The 24,479-nt window shown below is 34.2% G+C and overlaps 1 protein-coding gene across 6 annotated transcripts in view; it reads right to left on the bottom strand.

Annotated features, from left to right (window-relative positions):
* hycc1 (hyccin PI4KA lipid kinase complex subunit 1) overlaps nucleotides 1-24,479 on the bottom strand; it is a 113,874-nt gene that overhangs the window by 53,732 nt on the left and 35,663 nt on the right. For 2 of the 6 annotated variants that reach the window (XM_028818290.2, XM_028818292.2), the window contains exon 2: nucleotides 13,424-13,520. The exons of the other annotated variants lie outside the window; for them this stretch is intronic. The gene's annotated coding sequence lies outside the window, so the exon portion shown is untranslated. The remainder of the gene's footprint in view (nucleotides 1-13,423; nucleotides 13,521-24,479) is intronic. 6 annotated transcript variants of the gene reach the window in all.

Below are 24,479 nucleotides of genomic sequence, written 5' to 3'. Positions count from 1 at the left end.
TTCATTATTCAAAACACTCGTACAGATCCCCGTCCCCTCGTCCCACTGAGATGACATAAGGGAGGGAGCCAAAAAAAAAAAAAAAACACAACTCACAGGGATTCAGAGAAGGCGAGTCTCTGCACACTGCCATTGAAAAAGAGATCAAGAGCTACAGGTACTTGATGATACCTGAGATGGACAGTGATGTAAATCCACTTGAGTGACAGGAAACACAAGAAGTACATTTCCCTAAATTGGGGAAACTTGCAAAAAAGTACCTGTGCATCTCTGCCTCAAGCAGCCCTTCTGTGAGGAATTTGTTTGGGGAAATGTTGTAACATGTAACCATGCTGCTCTGAAGCCAGATGCTGTGAATAGACAGGGGCTTCTGTCACATAATTTGAAGTTTCCTCAGTAGAATTTTACATTGTTTTATTTTTTTTGATATCTTTGTGCAATATTGGACAGAACTTGAAGATAGTAATTTATTTTAAAATGTTATAGGTTTTTTTTTTTTGTATCTTTGTGCAGTATATGACAGAACCGGTTTACAAGTGCTATATTTTTTTCCCTGTGCAGTGTTTGACAGAACTTCGGATTTTTACACTATAGTACAGTATGTTAGATTTTTGTTCTTGCTTGTATGCTGCACAATTCACCCTACAGCAGAGCAGTTTATCCACACTGTAATGTCCATGTCCTTTATTTCAATTATGATTTGTATTTTGTTCCATTTGGATTCATATCTTGTTTACATTAAGGGTAAGCGTCTGTTTAAAATGCTCTCCTTATAATGGTTTTGTTGGTCTTAGTGCAATATTTTTGTGTAAACCTATAGGCCACTTTGAAATTGTTTACTCACACTTGCACTGTTTGATCTCAGTAATACTTTGACTAGTGATTTTAATGTTTTTGTGTTATTTTACTTCAGTCTTAAGTAAATAAATAAAACCGGTTTTCCCTTAACTGTTGTTTCCATTAATCTTATTAGTAAGCTACAATTAATATCCTATTGATCTAACATGGTCTTGATAAGACTTTCACAAACACATTTTTAAAGGGTGCAAAACATCATCTAATTATCTCTGAAAATAGAGATATAATTTTTTGCCAATATCGTGCACACCTAGTCTCAAATTTCCTTGAAATACAAGTGTGCCACATTTTAACAAAATTGGTCCCTTAGTTATTTCGCATGGACAGACAGCTTACATCACTGTCCACCTCAGGTAGCTTTAATGAGGTCAGGCATGTAAAATTCATATTTATATGTATTAGCATGTTGTTAACTACTGCAGTCATTCATTTAGCGAGGCTTTTTAGTTATATCCGAGTTTTTGTGACTGAATTATTTTTATAATTAATAAATCAGATTAGGAATTTTACCTAAAAGCTCTCTTACAGTGTGGTTTGGTTTTTACTGTTGTATGTATCTACGTACATGCCATATATGCAGGGACATTGAGTCTGTACATAAAACCTTTGACTCCAACGCAGACTCCACAATTTATGGTAAGAATGACTCAGACTCTTCTATTTGTAATTTGAGTAATATATGTGCTGTGTTGATTGAAAACACAAAACAGGATACTTTTTAGCACCCTAACCTATACATGTTTAGGTTTTAAAGACTGTAGCTAAGCCGTTGTGGGTTTTTTATATTGTTTATTAAAGAATACAAAACTTTAAAAGAGAGGCAATATTTTACCAAATAGCTATAAAGAAAAAATACTTTGATTTTGCATAATGTGAAGTTGGAAATTTTAACACAGTACATTACAATTTACATTTCATTGCCGTTGGTACATTTTTTTACCAACTCCAGTAACTCAGTAATTGGTTCCGATTCTGAATCTACAGACCTGCATATATGCAATATGGTTAAATGTTTTGTTTGTGTTTTATTATTTATTATATACAGCAAGTTTAAAAATGTACCAGCAAAATAAATATCAACTGTTCTCTCCTAAAAGCAACAGGGCTAGCACCCGACTTCCAGAATGGGGATGTTCTGTATTATTGAAGGACTATCATAAGATAGGGTAAAAGCAAAGACTCACTTAATTTCACAGAATAACCACAAAATAAGTATTGTCATCTGTAAATAAATCTCTAAGTGGCAGACAACATATATTTAACTACATTCAATATCCTGAATGGGCATGGAAAGAAAACATGAGAAGTTTAAACAAAACATGTTAAAAAGAAAACACCCAGTTCATGCAGCCTGAAATGAACTGTGAGCCAAGATAATAAGACAACACTCTTGGAAATTCCACATTTAGTTAGTCCGTAACAAAAATTACAACATGAATACAAATTAACATTTTGACTAAAATTCAAGATATTCTTCCAAGATGTTCCAGTACATGCACATTAAAATATTGTTAAACGTAATGTGGGTGGTGGTATCATCACACTGCAATGGTGCTTGTATGCATCACAACCCAGAAAGACTTGAAGGCCAAGAGGAAAAAGAATGCAGCAAAGTAGAGCGAAATACTAGAAGTAAATTTGCTACAATTTAGCAGAGACATGAAGGTAGAAAGTATTAATTGCAGCAGGTGTTGTGGTTGAGAGAGACAGTCTATAACAAATTAAATATTTTGGGTCTCCAGACACTTCCATTTAAACTTGTGAATCTCCTTTAGTAAGTATAAGGGAAAAGTCCAAGGTAACATTTTTACACATGTTTAGTATAATTTACAGTAAGATAAGATGGGGGTGGGAGTCTATCCCAGCATAATTGGAAACAAGGCAGTAAACAGCTCTTCACAGGGCAGTAATGCACAACACAACCCTCTCACATACACATCCACACTCATATTCAAAACAGAGCAAACTGGAATTGCCAATTAACTTAACCAACATATCTTTGGGGATGCAGGAGGAAAATTGGTGAACATGCCAAAAAATAACATTTAGACATAGGGAGAATGGGTACAGGATCCAAACCCAGGATTTCTGATCCATGAGGAGGCAACACTTTCTATTTTCAAAATCAAAAAAGACTAAACAAAACAAAGTTAATATTCTGAAACAAGTATACAAACCAAAATAAGAAAATAATATTTAAACACTCCCAAATAGTCCTTCCTTAATTGCTGGACATATCTGAAATATTCAGATTTATAACCAAACCGCTAAAATATCTATACTTTGTAAAATGGCTATTATTATATCACTTAGAAGTCGTATGTGTGCTAACTGGTGCCATTTAATGCAGAGCAATAACATGATCAATCAAAATGTAAACCAAAGCAAAAATCATTAAATAATTAAACAGTAAGTTGGTGATAACAGTGGTTTGGTTGCCAGCTCTGGCCCCAGAAGGAAACCTAAGCTATGATTATGACCACTTTTAAACAGATATTTGGGATCTTGAGTTTGGGGGATTTAGAACTACACTGCAAAAAATGAAATCTTAACAAGCCAGACAATCTTGAAAAGAAATAATAGATCTTGTTTTTTTATTTTAAGAATAACTGACTTGAGTAGATTTGTATGTGTAAGATATATAATCTCATTTTTAGAAAATTTAACAAGTTAAACTTTCTCACTATATTGGCAGATAATTTTGCTTGATTCTAATACCTTTTTCTTGTTTTTAATTTATTTTTTCTCATTTTTTCACACTGATTTTTTGCAGTGTACACAAAAACATTTCTATAGAATTCATTATTCTAACTTTCTTTCGGGTTTCAGTGGCAACATTATTTATTCACACAGGAAACATGACATAATGTTGACTATGTCATGGCTTTAAACAAGCAAATATTCAATAGTCCAAACTCCTGAATTCAGTGTAGACTCAGTAAACCTGCTTGATTGCAACACCTTTTGCACTGTAATTTAAAGTAATGTTTAAATTCTCCTGTTGAAAGTAGCTAATTCAATAGCTAATCTGTTCTCTAAACTGGCTGCTTCATTATGTAGCATTATATAATATTCTTTAACATTCCAAACAGTCTGACATTGTACTGTAAATGTCCCATCACTTTCAACTTAAAGGTACTTTGAATTTATGTTTATGCATTTGTCCATCATGCATATTACTTAACACTCACATAAATGTAAAACAAAAACACAATGAACAAAATTTACCTTTGTCAGCCTACCTCTGCTATGTACTATATAGTTTCAGTTATCAGATATTAAGATGTGCACTGCACACCATAATTTTTCTTAATGCTGCCCTCTTTTAGCATGTATGGCGTCATCCCAACACACCCTTTGGCAGATGTTGTTTAAGGTTTATTAATTTTTACTTCAGGTTCTGCATGTCTTTTCATCAATTATTGACCATTGTATTGCATCCTACATCCATTTCTGAATCTTGTTCTTTTTTTTTTTTGGTTTAGACCAGTGAAACCATCTTAATGATCTTTGGGTCTGGCCCTTACCCCACATTGCAGAAAATCAAACCTAACATGTCTTTGTCCCCTATATCACTTTTACTACCTGGATGATTCTGCTCTTGTTCCCTGCTTTCCTGCTGTAGGAAAGTTTAAAAGAAAGATCTGTAGGTGATATTACCAAAACAGGCCACAGTGGCTCACAATCTGATGCCAGACTGTTCACTCTCAGACTTCAGATTTATTATTGGACATTAGTTTTGCACTCCATTCAGTTTTGGATTAACTATTTTAGTTGAATTCCTATTAAACCAAGTCTAAATGTATGAACTCTAATAATGTCTTGGTAAATTCACTTACAATTATGATTATGGTCCATGTAAAACTATTCAATCTCTTCTCCAGGTACTGCTTAAGGGCAAATGTTTCCTTACAACAAGTCTATGCATAGTTCAAGGCCTTAAGTGTATAATCAGTCTATTTAATGCTCTCCTATATATCTCCTATGATAATATGTACCGTAATAATAATACATTTATATAGCGCCTTTCCCATGTCCAAGGCACTTACAGTATGTCACACAGCATCCACAGAAAAGCAAGACAAAGCATTACTAATGATCACAATGAAACTGGACATGATGTCCTGATTGAAGAGCCAAGTATACAAAAGAGCAAGGCATGGAATTTTAGCCATGTCACCTATATGCTCATTTCTTCATTTTGCTATGTAAAGCTAACTTAACAAGGAGTCAAACTGGAGTGGAAACATTTTGTTCTCATTATGATACTCATTGCAATGGACTGCAAATATTTTTGAACAAATGGAAACAACTGATCACAATAAAAGCAGCACATATTAAAAGGTAAATCTAGAACTAGAAAATTAACACACACCAGGATTTATTTCAAACAATGTCATAACAGATGACAAATTAAAAAAAATGCTTTGGGCATCACTGCTTTCAATTTTGAAAAAACTGATGTTGTCACATTACATAATAAAGGCTTTATCATTGTAAGACTTTCATTACCTCTAGTCTGAAATGTAATTTCTTTATGATAGATTGATGAGTAATATCCGTTTTCAGCATAAAACATTGCTATTGGTCATACAAATATTGTAATAGTATCCACCTTAGCCTTAACGTTAATATTTGTAAATTATTTGCAAACAAAAGGGGCAGCAACAATTGTAGCTATGTTGCTTAAATTTATAAACTGAAATACACTTGCATGTATGTTTTCAATAAACCTTTCCCTCAACTACAGCTATATAATGATGGTAAATCTGACAGTAAATGGGAGATATAAAAATACAGACCTTTCTGAATGCCCTGACAATTGCTTCAGCTGGCTTTTGGATAAACAATGATGACAAAGTAGTACCCTTTTCAATCCTAAATCAAAAGCTATAATGGCAGACATTAACTATGCCTTCATCTGTAATTAAAATAATTTCTGAAGAGAGACAATTTGGTTACTCATTCTAGCTAAGACCTTTTTAAACTAAACACTACCAACAAATAACATTGATTTTGTGGCCTTTAGAGAATGTGGTTTACAGCTCACAAAGGCCAGTATGAACAAGGTATTGAGGCTTAAAGAAAGGATATAGAACACAAACATTTTAGGCAGAAATATAACATGCTTGTTAAGGACCTCAAAAAGTTCCATTACTCAATGCAATAAAACCTTATACACTTAAACCTATTTATTATTGGACCTCTTGTAATAAAATATGCTATGGCCCATGTTGCTGCAGTATCCAATAATATAAGTAAAAAACCTGAATAATTATAATCTTAACAATTCATAAGCTGTACACTGGGACTCATGCAATACTCTTAAAGTTAGAAAATTGGCAAAAATGTTGTTAGTTACGTGGTACATGTATTACAAATAAAGTAGAAATGAAAAAAAAAAAAAAAAAAAGTCACTTGTAGAACAAAAAGAACTCCAGTAAGTGACTTCATGGCAACATATGACTGTATCAGAAAGGTACAAATTAATAAAACTGGGTCAAGATGAATATGTAATATTTAAAGAATGGGAAGAAAATGATATTGTACATATGTATAAAAAATAAACAATTTTAGAGAGAGTGTTAAGGGTGAAGTAAATACCACTGCTGACTTACTGTTCCAATAGGCCGGGTTCAATTCTTTAACTGTTTTGAACCAATTTCTATATCACAGAAATTTAACACTTACAAAATAGCAGAGTTTTGTTTCTCATTGAACAAGAGCAAAAAAATTAAGTTTCAGTGCTTTGAATTAGAAGTCACAGGAAAAAAAAACATCACTGGAGCACTGATTATTCAGTAAAAGTAGAGAATTGCTAAAGGGTCGGTTAGTGACAAGAGTTGCATGCCTAGCATAACAACCAGAACAATACGTTATTCACCTTACACAGTTCTTTTTTTTTTCTCCTTACACAGCTCTGCCTGATGTAGCCGAGTAGCTACCCATTGTTAAGAATTTGGATCAAGCCAGGATGCAGATCTTCTCACTGACTATTTCTATCCCTGAATCATTGAAAGCTGACTCACACACCTATATAGAGTACATAGTGACAAAGATAGCAATTATTAACAGTATTGCACATTTCATAGTTTTTACAAAATGCTACATTAAATTTGATTAATTAAATGGATGGATGGAGAGTTAAAGACAAATCACTTGTTTATGAGCAAACAAAGCAAAAGATAAGTACATCTAACTTTGTAGCAGTTAAATTACAGCACTTGTTACTATTTAGTACTAGTTACTTTTTCTTCAAGTCTTCTTGACTATTCCAACAGCATCATTCATTATGTTTATATGCTTATATTCCTGTTGTAAGATACACATATACAGTATGTGTGAACTTGATCCACAAGAGCCCAAGGTCCATGAGTGTACTGTATCAGCTTGAGGTACAGCAGCATCACAGCCTAGATCTATGGGCATATTTAGTCAAATTTTGTTTATTCTTGGGATTCTGTTTCCGTCTACAAGCCCAAATCCAGACCAGTGACGTCACTGCTCAGCTCTTTTCTCGAGATTTATTGAAAACCAGCTGCAATTTTTTCAAAATACCTGCTGTGGGGTATCAGTACCCTACAGACTGCTGGGTGTTTATACATAGAATATAACTAGACTTTGTAAAATAATTTAAAAACTGTAAGAGCAAGAAATCAACTGGCTCTGAAGAATTAATAATTATTAAAAATTATGTGTTCAAAACAAGTATTGTAGATAGATAAGATACTTTATTAATCCCAAGGGGAAATTCACATACTCCAGCAGCAAAAAAATATTAAAAAAATATTAAATATTAAATTAAAGAGTAATGTAGTTGTAGTGTTACAGTAAGGAAAAACAAACAATGGAGAAGACACTTGATTGTTTTTAATTGATTTTAATATTTTATTAATTAAAATCATCCATAAATTTTCAGCATTTCTGCCCGATATGATTCATACATTTAGACTGGCCTCTTCAGAGTTTTTAAACTAATGTAGTGATTTAAATGGATCTACCTCCAGAAAAAATATGCAATTTTATGTAGCACCATTCCAAACAAAAGTCCAGATCAAGTATGATGCAAATACATAAAGAAAAATTAACTGAGGTGAGCATAAAATAAAACTGAAATAATGCTTCCTGCCTGGACTCCTTTCTTTGGAAGAAACTGTCCAGCAACTTTCAGAATTCCTCAAAGGCCTTTGTACATATCCCAATAATATCCATAGTGCAGTGTACTTGAGTCCAGTTGACATTCTGCACTTTCTAAGTCATAAAAAGGTTTGCCACAACCTTTTTCTGAAGCTTTTTGAGAAGTAATGCCCATGACCTCATTGAGCTCCTCTTATATGTGAGTGTTAACTTTTGCCACTGCAATGGCTGCCACTTTATTCAACTTTTTTTTATCTCTCTGTCAAGCTTGGTGATCTTCCTGCTACCACTGCAATAAGCTTTCTTTTTTAACTTGACCATTGGAATTTTAAGGTTGCTATTTACCTTCCAGCCTAAACTCCTTATATCTGTGTTTAATATGTTATTCTAATGAGCAAAGAATCGTAATAGATAGACCTAACCAGAATCTGAATCCATAAGGAACAAATCAGTAACGTAAAATTGAAAGACAACCACAATATTTATTACTTTTTTCAAGCAGGAGTTTTTTTCTTTTAAATACAGAGGAGTTTTACTGCATTACTTGACTTTTAAATGAGTTGCATTTTCAAACAAATAGACCGTAGAAGATTTTCTAAAAAGCAACATGATGCGTTAAATTGAAAGATACTGACAGCTGTGGATATACATTAGGGGTGTCTTGGTTCATTCAGTTCTTCAGCCTTGAGGTGAAGGACAGGATGATGCTTTGAAATTGACAAACTCGGGTTATAGCCCTCATTTTCATATTTAAAAAAGGGTGGGGGAGACAAGATGTTGTTATGTTACCAGGGAATTCTGGGAAAGCCCAAGCCAGACAACCGAGTCACCAATTGTTAGTCAGTCCTTAAAAATTCTATAAAAACATGCACCATCTTTTTGTTCCTATACAGACACTTGACAGAGCATGCACCTGAAAATATTATCTGCACATACTTTACAGACCAGAAGAAGGTCTGCCTGTGTACTCTGTGGAATCTTTTAAAAGAGTTTACAAAATAACATGTTTCTGTGGACAGTTGCTGTATACCCTTTATTCTCTGCATTTATGAAGTAAAAAGTGTTTGCATACTTGGACTACATTTAAAATGTCTCTTGTTCTTGTGGATGTTTTCCTGACCTTATGAGATTGATCTATACTGAGAACTATAACTGCCAACAGCCAAATATGACAGAGTTAAAATAATTAGCACATCTACATTCATGGACATGATTGTAAGACTAACCAGTAAAGTGATGCAGCAGCAAGTTTTGGAAGACTTGTACTTGATTGTGGTGATAAAGTGGGAACTAAGCCCTTAGTCCCTTAGCACAGTTCAATTTACTGATCAATCTACGTCCTCGTGCTAACCTATGATCACAATCTCTGTGCAGTGTGCACAAAGAGGAGTGCAAGATCCTGAAATTACATTCCTGCAGAGGTTTTCTCAACTCATGCTCTATGGTAGGGGAGGATGGAAACAACAAGAGAGAAACTGCTGCTTCTCTGCAAGAGCAGAAATTTGAGGTTGCTGCAAGGTTATTGGCTAGTTGCCTCCAAACATGGGGTATACCAAGAACAGCCTAACAGAAGAACATGTGGATGAAGACTTGCAAATTACAGAGGGATAACCTCCCTTGCGTGGTCAGTGAAAGGCTGGGAATTCCTGAAAGGTATCTGGTGACACTTGCTAAAGATACAAGATCCTTGACTGTAAAATTCTGCATGTTAATGTAAGCCTGATGAAGGGAAACTGGTGGACAGTAAAGTAACACACTTAAAAGATCTTTCATTTATTAAAACAAGTGTGGATACACATGCTGTTTTTGTAATGGAATGCTTTGAAAGATTGTTCAGTTTTATGTTTATATTGTAACGGTTTTGATATGTGTTTTAAAAGTGCTTGTCATTCTATATTCACAAGTTTAATTTACTTGAAAATGTTTACAAAGCTCCTTATATATTTAGCAAATGCTGCATTAAATTCAGAAAACAAATTAACAAAGAAAAAAAAATACACACACACACACACACCACTTCTATTTGTTCTTCAGATAGTCTATACGAGTATACAACTTCCAGTCTACAAAGTATTGAAACTATGAAACTCTGGTCAGATGTGACAAAGATGACAGTTACAGACAAAAGACTGTCCCTCATCTGGTTTTCTCTGTTATATAAGAAGACAACCATAATCCTTATCACAAAACAGCTGCAGATTGTCTTTCACCCCAATGTTTTCATCTGATTCAAACCTACTGTTTAATGTTCTTTGAAATTAATATAATGGACTATATTGCTTGATTGAGCTTCCAGTTTACAATCTCAGAAATGATAAAAAGTGTTTTATATTCTGTATTTAATTTTGAAATTCATGAAGATGGATATTGTTTTTACACCTACAGTACTAGATCTAATAATTCTTCACACTTAGCAACTTTACTTCAGCTCCTTTTGTAAAGCAACTAGTTATAAAAAGAGCAAGTAAAAGGGTAGCCAACAGTTAAATGATTAATATTTGCATTGCTGATCACTGTGGATCAAATCAATTAAATCCTAAGACAGAAAAGATATGTGGGCAGCACTGTAAAGCAGAGGTTATTCTAGTTGCTTTACAGGCATAGAATTGTGGGTTTAAATCCCAGCTAGGTCATAAGTTTCAAGTTGTCTTTGTGTCTGTGTTTTTGTAAATATTCTGGTTTACTCCTACATCCCAAAGGATGTGCAAGTTAACTGGAAACTCAAAAATTTTCTCTGTATGAGTGAGCATGGGTGTGAATGAATGTGCTCTGTAATGTACTGGCACTCTCTCCAGGGTGGGTTTCTGCCAGAATAGGTTTTGGCCTACTGCAACACTGTATTAGAAATAGCAGAAAGAAAATAACGCCACAGACGTTGAGCACCACGTCTAGTAATTCACTTATATAACAGTTTGATTTTCTCGGAGAAAGCACAGTTCTATTTTGTGATGATGGTTATTTTACCATTTTTACTAAGATCAAGCCATTTTATTAAAAATATGCTACTTTATGAGTAAGGAAAAGCTTCTATTTGCAAAACTGACTAAAAGCCTGCACTCACTGGCGTTCAATGAGGATTGTAAAAACAGTGTCAAAATGTGCAAAAATATCTCAAACATACCATTAAATCAATTTTTGCATTTTCACTATAGTTAAGAATATTTTAAAAGCATATTAAAACAATGTATATAAAAATATCCTGAACAAAAATGTAGCTATTTAATTTGTAATACTAACAAATGCCTTTACACTAAATGTCCAACAAGAGTTACAGTTAAGTTTAAGCTCTAAAGCACAGTTACTGATCTGGAAGACACATTTAAAATTCTTTGAACATTGACTTTATACTAGAAAATCCCCTTGCTGCTCTTCTGCCTTGAAGCATGAAGTATAGAATCCAAAACAGCAGAAATCAAAATATGACATAAAATTCCAAACACATTATAACTGCATTCATTCTTAACCTCTGAAAAACAGCTTATCCATAAACTAAAGCAAAACACACTAAATGAAATTACTTACAGCAGAGGTTAAGCTGATACCTTGTGGAGATCTGATAACTGATACTACAGGAAACAGTGTCAGTTCTAAAATAGTAAAACGGACTGCTTCATTTCCTTTCAATCTGCTAATGTATAAATCATTTTAAACAAGACACCAACCTTTAGAAGTTACATTATAGAAAAAAAAAAGTTGTGTAAACAGGGCAGATAGTTTCTACAAGTACAAGAACCCTAAGGGGAACAAAAAGACAGAACCAGTTACCTGTAATACTTCCACTGATGCATCATTTTTTAAGCTTTTATCAAAAAGTTACATCTGCATTTTATTGATCTACCAAAACAACTCAGATTTCATGTCCTCATTTCTCCAGTTGTACATACTCCAAAATGTGTTCCTTTCTAAATCTTTATATCATATAAGTAGTTGACAAAATACAAACATTTTATGGTGCTGGCTGCTATAATGACCTACAGCACTGCATAGAAACAGACACACTTTGTCTACAGTATCTTCAAAATCTTGAATATCATATACTATTGTTTGTGCCTTCCTAACACTAAATGAACTCTAGTCTTAATTATATTCTTCATACCATCTGGAACCATCTTGCCAAAAGGTCTGCCTATTACCATAATTTAAATGCTTAATGCTATAAGGTAATATATACAATAATCTTAATACATTGTGAAGTGGTGTTAAACTGTCAAAAAGTGCCCACCAGGAAAGACAGAAATAGATCCCAAAAAAGGACCTTTAAAACAGCCACACTAGTGGGTGAGGAACCCCAGTGTTTTGATTGTGCTCTCTGTGAAGAGTATAATATAATATAAAAAGATTGGCTGCGGAGGGAAAATTGTTTGCAGGCTCTGTTTGCACTAGGTAGCACAAAATCAAAACACAAGTCTGACTTTCTACTGGATGCAGCACAAACAATTATGAGCATGTCACTTAGGGGATTCCTGTGAAGTGTCTTCAACTGCAGCTCTACAATGACACTTTTCTCCTTATTGTCATCGTTTGAAATTTAAGCTTTTTAGTAATCCACGATGAAACCCAAACCACATATAAAATAAAGTGGTAAAAGGCTAGCAAGCATTTCAATTAAAAGAAAAAAAAAAACCTCATGCTATCAGTTGCTTAGGAAGTTGTATAACTAAAACTTCCAAATTGCAGATATGACATCACTTCATCATCAAAATAGTGTGATGTGATCAAGCACCCCCATTCCATCTGTTGTGACCTAAAAGATCTATCAATAAACCAAGTGATGTTTAAATTAAAAAAATAAATACAAAGTTGGAATGGTGGAAGTTTCAATACTAATGCTAGGCAAACTCATTGCAAAAAGGAAGAGGCAGAATCTCCATCAGAGCATTGACAGGTAAAGATAAAACAATAATGTCGAAATAGAACTCAAACTTGGAAGATTTTAATGAAAATGACACACAACTTCCTTACTGAATTATTGAGCCTTTGAAAATAAAGTTCAGTGGTGCTCACACCTTAAGTATGTTGTCCATATTAGGACATCTTCACAAATTCTTCAACCTAATACAATCCTCAATGATCCTTTCATTTTGATATTCAGATTGAGGAGAGGTCTGATGTACTGTAATACTTTATTGACCTACTGCAGCAATGAGAATAAATAATAAGTGCACACACAGAAAGGCAGGTCACACACAATCATGTTTCCACACTTAGATTTAAATCATTAATCAGTCTATCAAGACATCATTACACTGTGTAACTAGTATAGAAGTAGAAAACCTACAACACCACATATAACTCATTAGGCAAAGCTTTAAATCACCACAATGTAAACATTTAATAAAAGCTCAACTGATCAAAAACTGATAAATGATATAACCTACATTTAATTAAATGCTACTGCAGAAACAGGTTAAAATGGAATTGCTCCTACCTTGTGCGATTCTTCAAAATAACAGCTATTCGCAGACTCATTAACTAGTCATAAACACCCCCAAGGATCAGTTAAAAATTTTTCTTTTCCAATATCGCTAGAAAGAAGGGGAAAAAGTGCTTATGAGAAATGTAATTGCTCAACAGTGAAAGTAGATAAAGGAGGAGTGTTACTAAGCTTTTACAAAGAATTAATATTACATCATAAATTAAACATTTTGTTTTAATATGTACACCTATTTTCTAAAGGACTTTAAGGCAGGTGTCAGTTTAAAAAAAACAAAAAAAAAACACATTTAATTCTGGTAATCTCTATCAAACCACCTAGAGAACAGAAAATTGCAAAGACATCTGTGCTTAAGTAATACATTAAGTGGGAGGTTTATAAACAATTCCTTTCTTTCAAGCTACACTTGTAGTTTAACTACAATATACAGCATGCATGATTGCGGAGATATATGGTTGACATTTTTGACTCTACATTTCTTACAGTTCTGAAGAGAATAAACACTACTAAATACAATATGCTTGCAAGTTCACAATGAACGTCTAACCTCCACTTGACTATTCTGTAGATTACTACTTAAGGAAAATCTCATTTCTGGGACAAGATAAATGAAAATAAATTAAATTATCTCTAAAGTAAAACTTCATCCCCATTTTAGAACTATGTTGAAAGTTGCAATTAATAAAACTCCCATGATAAATTAAAACCTGTAAGAGACATGCCCTCTTACTAGGAGTTACCCCATTATGTTGCACACATGTGTAGAACTCCTCTTGACAGACTATTCTCTTTCTGAATACATCAGGTTGTGCTGTAGTGTAGATGCTGGAGATTTGCAATGTGAATCCTAAGATCAGTCACTGTAAACATTATGAGCCCACCTGCCTAATAAAGAACTCTTCACTCTGAGGTGCCACAACTAAGTATTACAAAGCTGCTTTGCTCTACCTATTCTTTGGGAACAGTATGTTCAATTTTTGAGTCTGAAATTAAGTATGGACTGCAACATTTAAACTTAGACTCCACTGAATTTTTTTAAGCATTACAGAGTCCACTGTAGCAATACTCTACATTATCTAGTGATCACTCATTCAATCAATCAATTTTCCACTCTCATGTCAGATTACAAAAGCAGCACTGGCAAGCAAAATCCAGCTCTGGGTGGAATGCAAGTCCAGCACATGAAACATACAAACTTACCACATACCAAGACAATCTAATTGATATCATGACTTAGGATGGTGATGGAGCATCCATAAGAACACTCCGAGTACTACTGTATACAGTACATGCACACTCCACACTGTAGGTAAACCCACTTACAACCCTAGGGTGCAAGTGCTATGAAACTGAATATGTCAATATCTTAACAATTAACGAACTCTACCCATAATTTTCTAATTTTAAAAGTTAGGCCATTGTATTCATCTTAATTGTACCAGGTTCCATGAGGTATAGTTATGAAAATTGCATAACACACCACTTAACACTTTTCTTGCATAACTTCAACTTTACCATCAGTATTCAAATTCCATTTTTAAAAGTGAACATACACTTGGCATACAACCTAAAAGCTAATACTTTATAAGCAGAAGCAGGGAAGAGCAATATAGCCCAAAGACAATAAGTAATTATCACAACATTCAATAAACAATGCATTATATACACCAGAAGGATGCTTTTCAGTTTAACTACAATTTAGAATGCACAAAGAATCTGAATGTACCACAAATGCTTTATTTTTATTTTGAGAAAATAAATGAAAATATACATCTAGAATAATAAAACTGAAAGCTCAAGTGTTGCAGTAATCACATGGTTGCATTTGTATAGTTAACCCAGTCATTTCCTGTAAACAAACTGCATCCTCTGTGGTGTTACTCTCTAGCAGTGTTGTGGAACATTACCTTTAAAAGTAACTTCGCTACACTACTGATTAAAATTACAAAAAAAAAAAAAAACACACACACACTAAAATAGGTTATATAGTTACTTGTTATAAAATGTAATGCATTACAAAGTTTACTTTTTCTTCTTTTGTATGAAAAACTGCACATTTCACTCACCAGCATCTGTCACTAAATCCTAAGCCAATATATGAACCTTCATGAAACTGAGCAAAAATGCAGCCAATTTCATAATTATTCTTGTGTTTTATAAATACATTTTAATCCTTTTGATCTATAAAGTAAATAACATTCATTCCCTTTTTTCATCCTGAACCTGTGCCCCTGAAGATTTATGGTATGACCACTGTCTCTTTGGTGCTGCAATAATCATTGGCTTCTTGTGACCCTAAACTGGACCAATTAAATTTACCCCTCAGTACATGCAGGATTAAATGTAAATTATAGCTTTTTTCAGTTCTTTTAGCTTAACCCCTTCCTCAGCGTGCACATGCACAATGTTACACTGACAGCAGCAGGCAACGTTTTGGTGAAAAAAAGGCAACACTTCGGTGAAGTATCATAGTATTATCCCCACCAAAGTAGCAGAGTGACACATTTTTTTTTGTAATACAGGTTTTTTAGCTCAATAAAATAATTATTGCATTAGGTTGCTTGATACTTTAAAAAACAATCCAACTATGTGATGCACGTTACTTTTAATGCATTACTCCCAGCACTGCTCTCTAGTTATTTTGGTTGACTACATCATTCCCAACATATTAGCCCTTCACTTATTTCCTATGACAAGGCTTGCACAAAACTGAAATTATTAGAAATTCTGTCGACTGGCTATGGCTGTATGTGCATGTAAATACCTGTATTCTCAAGGAAACTAACTTCAGTCTGTACATTACATATGGAACACAGTGGTTGAAGAATAAGATGTCAGTATAAAATTTACATCTTCAAAAAATTGTTTTGTACATCTTTTATTTGTTGGATAAATCTTACTTGTTTTTCACTTCCTCCACCCAGTGTGCCAGAACAGAAGATGAGAATGGAAACTGCAGAACAAGCCAAAAGCTCTACCCACTTTATTGCTGTAGACTATTAAAAAGAGTCACTAGCAGTGAAAAGGCTCTCAAAAAAGTCACAATTTTAATTCCATTAAAATAAAAATAAAAAAAATTAAATCCAGCTGTTTAGCAGTTATTTCTCATGGATGTTAATAAAAGAAGACAAGACTGCTATTTATTTGCTTTAAAAGTTGTACATGTACTATAAGGCATCAGTTGGGAACCTCATGTATACGTTACTGCAAAAGGATAAGCCAAGTTGACAATTACAAAAAATACAAAAGTTGTAAGTGGCCTAAAAACATTACAAAAAACACAGCTCTCTAAGACTGAAGATCATCAAAAGACGTTATTGAAAATGACTCACCAAAAAATGATCATTAACAGTCAGTTAATAAAATGAATAAATCAGATATTTATCTAGCCTAAACAAAAGGTTCAAGAAAAATTTAATTATTGAGACATCACCTGCATAGATGGGATCTACCCTACCCATTTCAAAAACAGGCCAGCTGTATTTGATATAAGTAAATCTGCTTGCTATAAAGAAAAGAAAAAGTTTCAAAGCAATCCACCAACAACACATTTATTCTCAGAACTAGACTGTAAACTCAATCTCAATATTCAAAATCAGCCACACCAAAAATAGTAGTAGGGCAAGAGTATTAGACAGCAAATACTCACTATAATAAATACTGAGTAATGTAAAATATGCCACACAAATTTAAACTTGAAAACAGTAGATTTACAACAGTTTTACCATATACTGTGATCTTTTTGAGGGGCGTTAACGTTAGGAAACACACTGTTCATCAGCCTCTCACCCCTAGTGGGATAGCACTTGAAACGGTTTTAAGTCTTGATAGTTCACATAACATTATGTAGGACCGAAGCACAGAGCACATCCTAATTGAGGGGCAAAAAAAATTACATTATGTAACAGATGCAGAAATTTATTGGGAATACGACAGCCCTGATTAATATTTAATCTCTGTAAAATTGACAGTTTTTCTAATTAGATACATTACACTTTGACATCATATAACATCAGTCCATAATTTTATGGACATCCACAACATTCTCTCTTTGTCACGAATGATTATTATGAACATCAGGATACAAACAAATCAATTCAGAAATATTACATTATTAAGCAGGAATTGTTTTAACCAAAAACCCTCAAACACATTTTTGTGCATTATATCCCACAAATGCATATTATCCTAATGTTACTTGCCACTACATATTACTATCAGCACTGTTTTCTTTCATTAAAGACCTTGTGAGAAGACACTGTACACTTTGGAAAAAACATTTAAAAAAAAATGTGGTAAAGTGATTTGTAGCCAGAAAGAGTTTTTGTTTCTAAAGGGAAGACTTTATGGCCTTGTTACTTTGATTTTTATGAAATCACAAATTAGAAAAATCTAAATCTAAGATGATGTCATGAAGGCAGGGTTGATTTAGCTGTGCCTGATAAATAAAGGTTATTATTGGAAATGTTCCATTCCTGCTAGATGGGTACTTGTATCACATGGGTATTCAATCCTAGCCCAAGACAGAAGCATGACTGCATGTTTTAACTGTAACCAGTTCCTAAACAAGAAACTGATTTCTGTATTTTTTTGAACTCCTAGTGTTCTTGTTAGCTACAGTACTTTCATTTTAAAAAGGTCCCAACAGTGTCTGTTTCACTTTTAACTGAAGTGTAAGCAATAACATCTGTGTTCAAAATTTTTTTAAAATAAATTTTATTTTGTCTGCCCTGGGGGATTTGTTTAAGTGTTTTTTCCTAAAGCTTAGATGATTTAATTTTTCAGAAACATCAGATACAAACTAAAAAATATAGTGCACAGAACTATTTGTTGTCATTCTCATTTCTGGTTGGTCCCTTCAAATTAAGTTTTTACAAAAGATTTTAGTTTAAAATAAATAAAATAAAAATTATATCTATATATCGATATATATAGATACAGTATATAGATATAGATATACTGTAGATATAATGTCCGCACTGTAGACTAAGCTTTAGAGTGTATTGGGATGGAAATTGCCACTGACAACACAATATTAAAATGTTACAATGGTAGTGCGATTTTTTTTAGGTTTTAAAATGTTAAGTACAGTATTGTAATTTAACTCTTCAAAATACTACAATTACCTTATTTTTGATTGAAGTTAAAATTATATTTCTAAATGCAAAATGTGCCTATTATACCTAGTAAGAAATCCCCTTTAATCAATTCATCCCGCTTAAATCCTGGTTTTTTTTTTTTTTTTTAAATTTGTGGAAAAGGATTTCAAGTGTTTCAACAGTCTCCAACATAAAACTTGAAATAGTTATGATACATAGCACAGTTCACTTTGTAAATGTACCTGTGGATGACTTCTAGTGAAATTAACACATATGTTTGTAGCAGGACTGTAAACCAATACCTAAGACTAGATTTCAGTATTTTAAAAATAGGATTTTTTTTTCCCAGAATACTTACAAATGTAGGTTTAAAATTATAGTTATAATTATATAGTTAAAATTATAATTATTTATAAATTAATTGCTATTTTCAAAATAAATTATTAAAACTTTCATACACAAGCAATAAACATTTTGAACATAATTCAGTTCTGAAATACTGATACAAGTTCAACTGTATTTAAGCATGGTGAGGAGCGGAGGTCCAGTAATACTCCAGATTCCACTCTCTGTTTTAAAGGACAGTGGTCTTTTTCATAGAGGAACAGTATTAAAGTTTATGAAGTTATTCTGAGGTGTGATCATTGCTGTTTCATTCAGATTCTTTTCTTTTGCTAATGAACTTTCATTACACCTCAGACCAGAATTACATTTCAGAAAAAGATGCACTTTAGCCAGTCACTACAGGGGCGTAGAAAACCTACTGCAGGTGCTACAAGATACTACAGGTCAATGAGCAAAGAAACATTCAGAGGTTTCTTTCTTATTTGATTACATCAGTTTATGCACATGGAAGAATTCTAAATTTGTAACAAGCCATCCTTCAAGTGCTCTGGTCAGCAGGAGGTAGAGATACAGTTCTAGTTTGTAGTGCCAAAGTACTGAAGTTCAACATGCTTTAATATTAAATTATGTTTTGTATAAAAATAATTTTTGATGAAATATTAAGACACCCAAAATTAATAATTAATTCAGATGTAGACCAAAGATTTTCATGAGTTTACAGATAGACTCAGCTAGACCACATGCACTTCAGAACAGGTCATCCACCCGAGTCAAAGCATGTTCAGGCCCAGCTAGTACTAGGATGGGAGACCAACCAGGAAAAGCTTAAGTTGATGCTGGAAGAGGTGTTGAGGAGGCCAGCGGGGACACTTACCCTGAGGTCTGAATGTGGATCCCAATGCTCCAGTGCAGTGACAGGGACACAATGTTGTTAAAAATGGTGTGGTCCTTCGGATGAGATGTAAACTAAAAGGTCATGACTCTCCATGTTCATTAAAGATACCTGGGCATCCTTCATAAGGAGTAGGGTGTATCCCAATGTTCTGGCTAAACTGCCCACCATGGTCTGGTCATTCTGGCTCCCTAATCATCCCCTGTCTCTAACTGGCTAACCATCTCTCACCCCTTGTGGTACAGCAGGTTTGCGGCTCAGAAAAAGTGGCCATGCTCACACAGCTGCAGGGAGTTTGTGGACTAATTCGAATGAGATGCACCTGAGGGTGCTGTCTGTCTCAATTGCTTCATCATCTTCCTGCGGTGCACGATTGAGATGCTGCCCCCATGGAAGCCTATAAGAACGAGCCAGCACAAGAAAGACGAGAGAGAACTGAGGGGAGAAAAGAACAGAGGTTAAGAAAAGAAAGAAAAGAGGCAGGAGCAACAGAGAGCCAGTGGTTTGAGAGAGAAGCAGGCAGACGGGAATGGAGCCCAAGGGAGTAGTGCATGGCCAATGCTCAGGAGGGGGCACAGGGATCACTCCTGTTGAGCGATTTTGGAGCAGGAATGATCATCATTCTCAGGACTGTCCACTTTCACTAGGTGAAGCCTGGAAAGGCAGCGGTGAGCGCACAGCAGAGTCCAGTGGTTCCCCATGGAATGCTTTGGATAAGGTGGTAGGCCAGGAGTGAAGGGTGTCTGCTCCTGTTGGTTGATGTCTCTCTGTGCTGCGAGGTCCAAGCAGGATAAGCCGGAGAGGTATCAGTTTTAAAGGGAAGCACCAGGGACTGAATGTTAAAGGAGACCCCTGCATTGTTTTAACCACATTTTTATTGGATGATTTATTTGCTCGATTTTAACCTAAACATTGACACTGTTCTTTTTATTGGATTACTTATGTATTGAACATTTGGAAGCATTGCACGTTTTGAACACTTTTGTTTTGATTAGTTTTAATAAAAGCACTGAGCACTTTTACACTATCCATTTGAGTGTGGTGTCCTCCTTTGCTCGGCTCATCCCAGTCATGACTATCAGTGGTGTCAGGTTCAAGAGGCTCCCAAATGCAACAGGGAGTATGGAGCCAACCCGCACCATTACACTGCTTCACCTCCTAACAGTTAATGTGTGGGGAGTATACTGGTGCAAAATGGTTGCCATCACATCATCCAGATGGTGGTTGTAGTGGATCCCCATTCACTGTGTGAAGTGCTTTGAGCAACGAGAAAAGTGTTATATAAATGTAAAAAATTATTATCCTCAGCAGTGCTGTGTACTATTTGTAGGAATGTAAAAGTAATGTTTTGTTATGCAAGTATAAATAAAATGCATCACTTCTGCATTACAAACAGAGGGTGCATCGAAAACAATACCATTACTATAAATAGATTCCAATACAGAGACAAGTGCAAAAAGCAAATATACAGATACATGGCCTAAGTATATTAATGATATATCATGATGAAAACATTGTGATACTCCACTATATTGATCAACCCACCCAAACCTCTAGAGTCCATATAAAAAGGAAATTATTTTAAGTGAAGGATAAGATGTAGCCAATGCATATGAAGTACAGAATTCACATTAGTGGTCTCAGAGCACAGGATAAATGAATTATGAAGGGAAAAAAAAACAGATTCCCTGTAAATACATTATCAATAGTTTGGGTGGAAATATGCCTACCAAAGCTATATAGAATAGACAAATCTCCCCAATACTTAAAAAATGCTAATGCAATGAGTCACCAAGGCTACTAACTGTGTCAGCATATGATCTACAGTACAACAAAACCTACAGCACCAGGTGAATGCAAGCTCACTAACAATTCTGTCTGAGTGGGACATTTTTGTGAGACAAAGATATCTAGGACAAGCTTGCATCTCTATGTTCCTTTCAGGTAAGCAAATAACTTTAACAAACGCCTACTGGGTTTTGAGAAAAGTTACAAGTAGTTCTGTTGCTGGAAAATTGGCACTACAAAAGGTGGTTTCTAAGGGATGTTGAAATTGCAAAGCAAAAATTATTGAAAGAAAAAGTTCATAAGGAAAACTCTGGATCATTGTTCTAACTAATAGAATATACACAGATTCAAACAGAAATGAACAATAAGTAGCAAAAAATCATCCTAATTGAGACAAAAAAACATTTATGTTCTAAATAGACAGAGTTGGATCCACATCCATCCATCCATTATCCAACCCGCTGAATCCAAACACAGGGTCACAGGGCCTGCTGGAGCCAATCCCAGCCAACACAGGGCACAAGGCAGGGAACCAATCCTGGGCAGGGTGCCAACCCACTGCAGTGGATCCACATGGATTTGAAATAAAACAAAAATGATGCGACTGAAGTGTAGACTCGGTCAACTAATTAACCAGGAAATATCAAGCAATGCAACACAGCGTAGGCAAAAATCAAAATACAATGCAGATGTCAGGTGCATTACTGGTGATGACTCATTCACTCTAAAGTCTCATTCAAATATTAGGAGAATAACCTGACCAATTTGTAAAGTTTACCAGAAACAGAAAATAAACTAAATAAATGTGTCATACAAGTACAGTATTTAAAAAAATACAAATAAATGGAATGATTTCAATGAGTTTAAATATTTTGCAATAAAAAAAAAAAAGGTCTGAGAAACTTTTTACAAGAAACACCTCAATGAAATGAAAGACATTTATAAATTTTCTGTAAACATATTCCAGAAACCATTTTCAGTGGCAATATTACTTGTTTGGTGAATTTCTCTCCAACTAATATTATCTGTTGAATTTTAACTATCTAGGAATTGTAACTCATTTATTTTTTTTTTATTCTGAGCTCCCCACTTAAAAGTGCCTGTGAAGCAAGTAAATGTAAATGCCAATGTAAATTTAGTCCCAAACATGGAGCAGACAAATAAGCTTTTATTCTGAATAAGATTATGGAAACTAATTGTAAATTAATCAGTAACACACGTGTATCAAAACCTTCTAAACATCATATTAAAAACATCAGATGATTTGTTTAACACAAAATACAGTAGTACATGAAATAAAAGTATATGACACAATTTACTTAAACTTAAAAGGAATTAATATTGTCCTAAAACCAAAGATTTATTCTGAGTCTAAAAATCACAGACATCACAGCTGATATACCAAATTGGATTTCATTGTCATTAACAAAATACAAAATATGTGTCCGACAAAGGGAAATTTCCTTTGCACGTGATTTGGAATAAGACTACAGGACATTCATTTAAATATGAATGGTCAAGAAGTGATGATTTTGAAGCTACTGAAATGATCCAGTTCTGCAGAGCAATGAATTATTGCAGCATGCATAGTGAGCAAAACAAACAATACTGTCTAACTTATATGCAGCTTCATACGATGGTAAAAAATCTGCATTCAATATTCTCTTTTTAGTTCCCAATAGGAGGTCTTAATCTTACAATAATGATGCAAAAAAGGTTTTAAATGTACTGTATATTAGATCTTATTTTGGATAGGAAAGATTAGTTTTAGATATTGTAGTTGTTGAAGATGACCTATCTATTAAGGTTCACAACTTGTCAGACTCATGAAGGTTTTAATAAATACCTTTTAAAGTGCATATCCAAAAGACTATTTCACCTTTTCAACTGAAGGTTAAAGTTCTGGAAAAATGAATTGAGAAAGTACTCCATTATATAATATCACAAGTTCAAAGTGGATTTGTTAAAGGCAGACACATCTACGATGATTGTTCAGTTTAATATATCACTGCAGTATCTGAGCCTCCAGAGGTCAAACTGGAATATATGTTTGCTGTACTAAGCACATTTATATTTGGACCAAACATGTGCATTGGTTAAATTAATATTCCAGCTCAGTAGCCCTCATTAATACAAATAAAATAAATTCTGACAAATTTTCTTTAACAGAGCTCTCCATTATCACCAATATGACTTCCTATATCTTTTCACTCCACCCCAAGCTATTCCCCTCCACTAAAAGCTAGAGGTGTTCAGAGAATTGTAAGGGAAGGACTTGATCATAAAGGGAGCACTGTATCATCCGCAAAAGTGGCTGATAAAGTGCTCCAGTACTTATCCATATTTATTACTGCCACATGTATTAATCTACCAGTAGAATTTTATAGCATTTCTGGATTCCACATTAATTGGAATTAGTGCTGTACATTTAATTGTATATTAATCTCAATTATAACTATGATTGCGGCAATGTACTAATCACAAAATTGATTACTGCAATCTATTTAGTACTCTCATTGTGTCAAAAGATTAAGCTTTCCTAGTTATAAAAAAGCTCTAGGCAGCAAAATGAGTGTCGTACCAATGACAGTAATATCCACTAAGACGGCGTGAGTGCATTGGCAAATCGGAGGCACTCGCATCATATGGCTAATTACAGGCAGAAGAAAACATATTCCAGAATGCACTTGAACTCAGACTGAGGTAACTCTTCGCCTTTCAACATAGCAATTATCCGAAGCATACCTCCAAGACAACACTATAGTGCCTTCAGCATAAGACACTGTCCTTGAGTGGCTAAGGCAGAGCCCAGATTTAATCCCATAGAACATCTATGGAGAGATCTGAAGATAGCAGTTTAGAGATGCTCCCCATCGAATCTAATGGAACTTGAGAGGATCTGCCAGGAAGAATGGGAAAAACTGCC

Source organism: Erpetoichthys calabaricus, chromosome 13 (genome assembly GCF_900747795.2).
Source record: "Erpetoichthys calabaricus chromosome 13, fErpCal1.3, whole genome shotgun sequence".
Taxonomy (NCBI): domain Eukaryota; kingdom Metazoa; phylum Chordata; class Cladistia; order Polypteriformes; family Polypteridae; genus Erpetoichthys; species Erpetoichthys calabaricus.
This window is presented reverse-complemented; position numbering and strand designations above follow the sequence as displayed.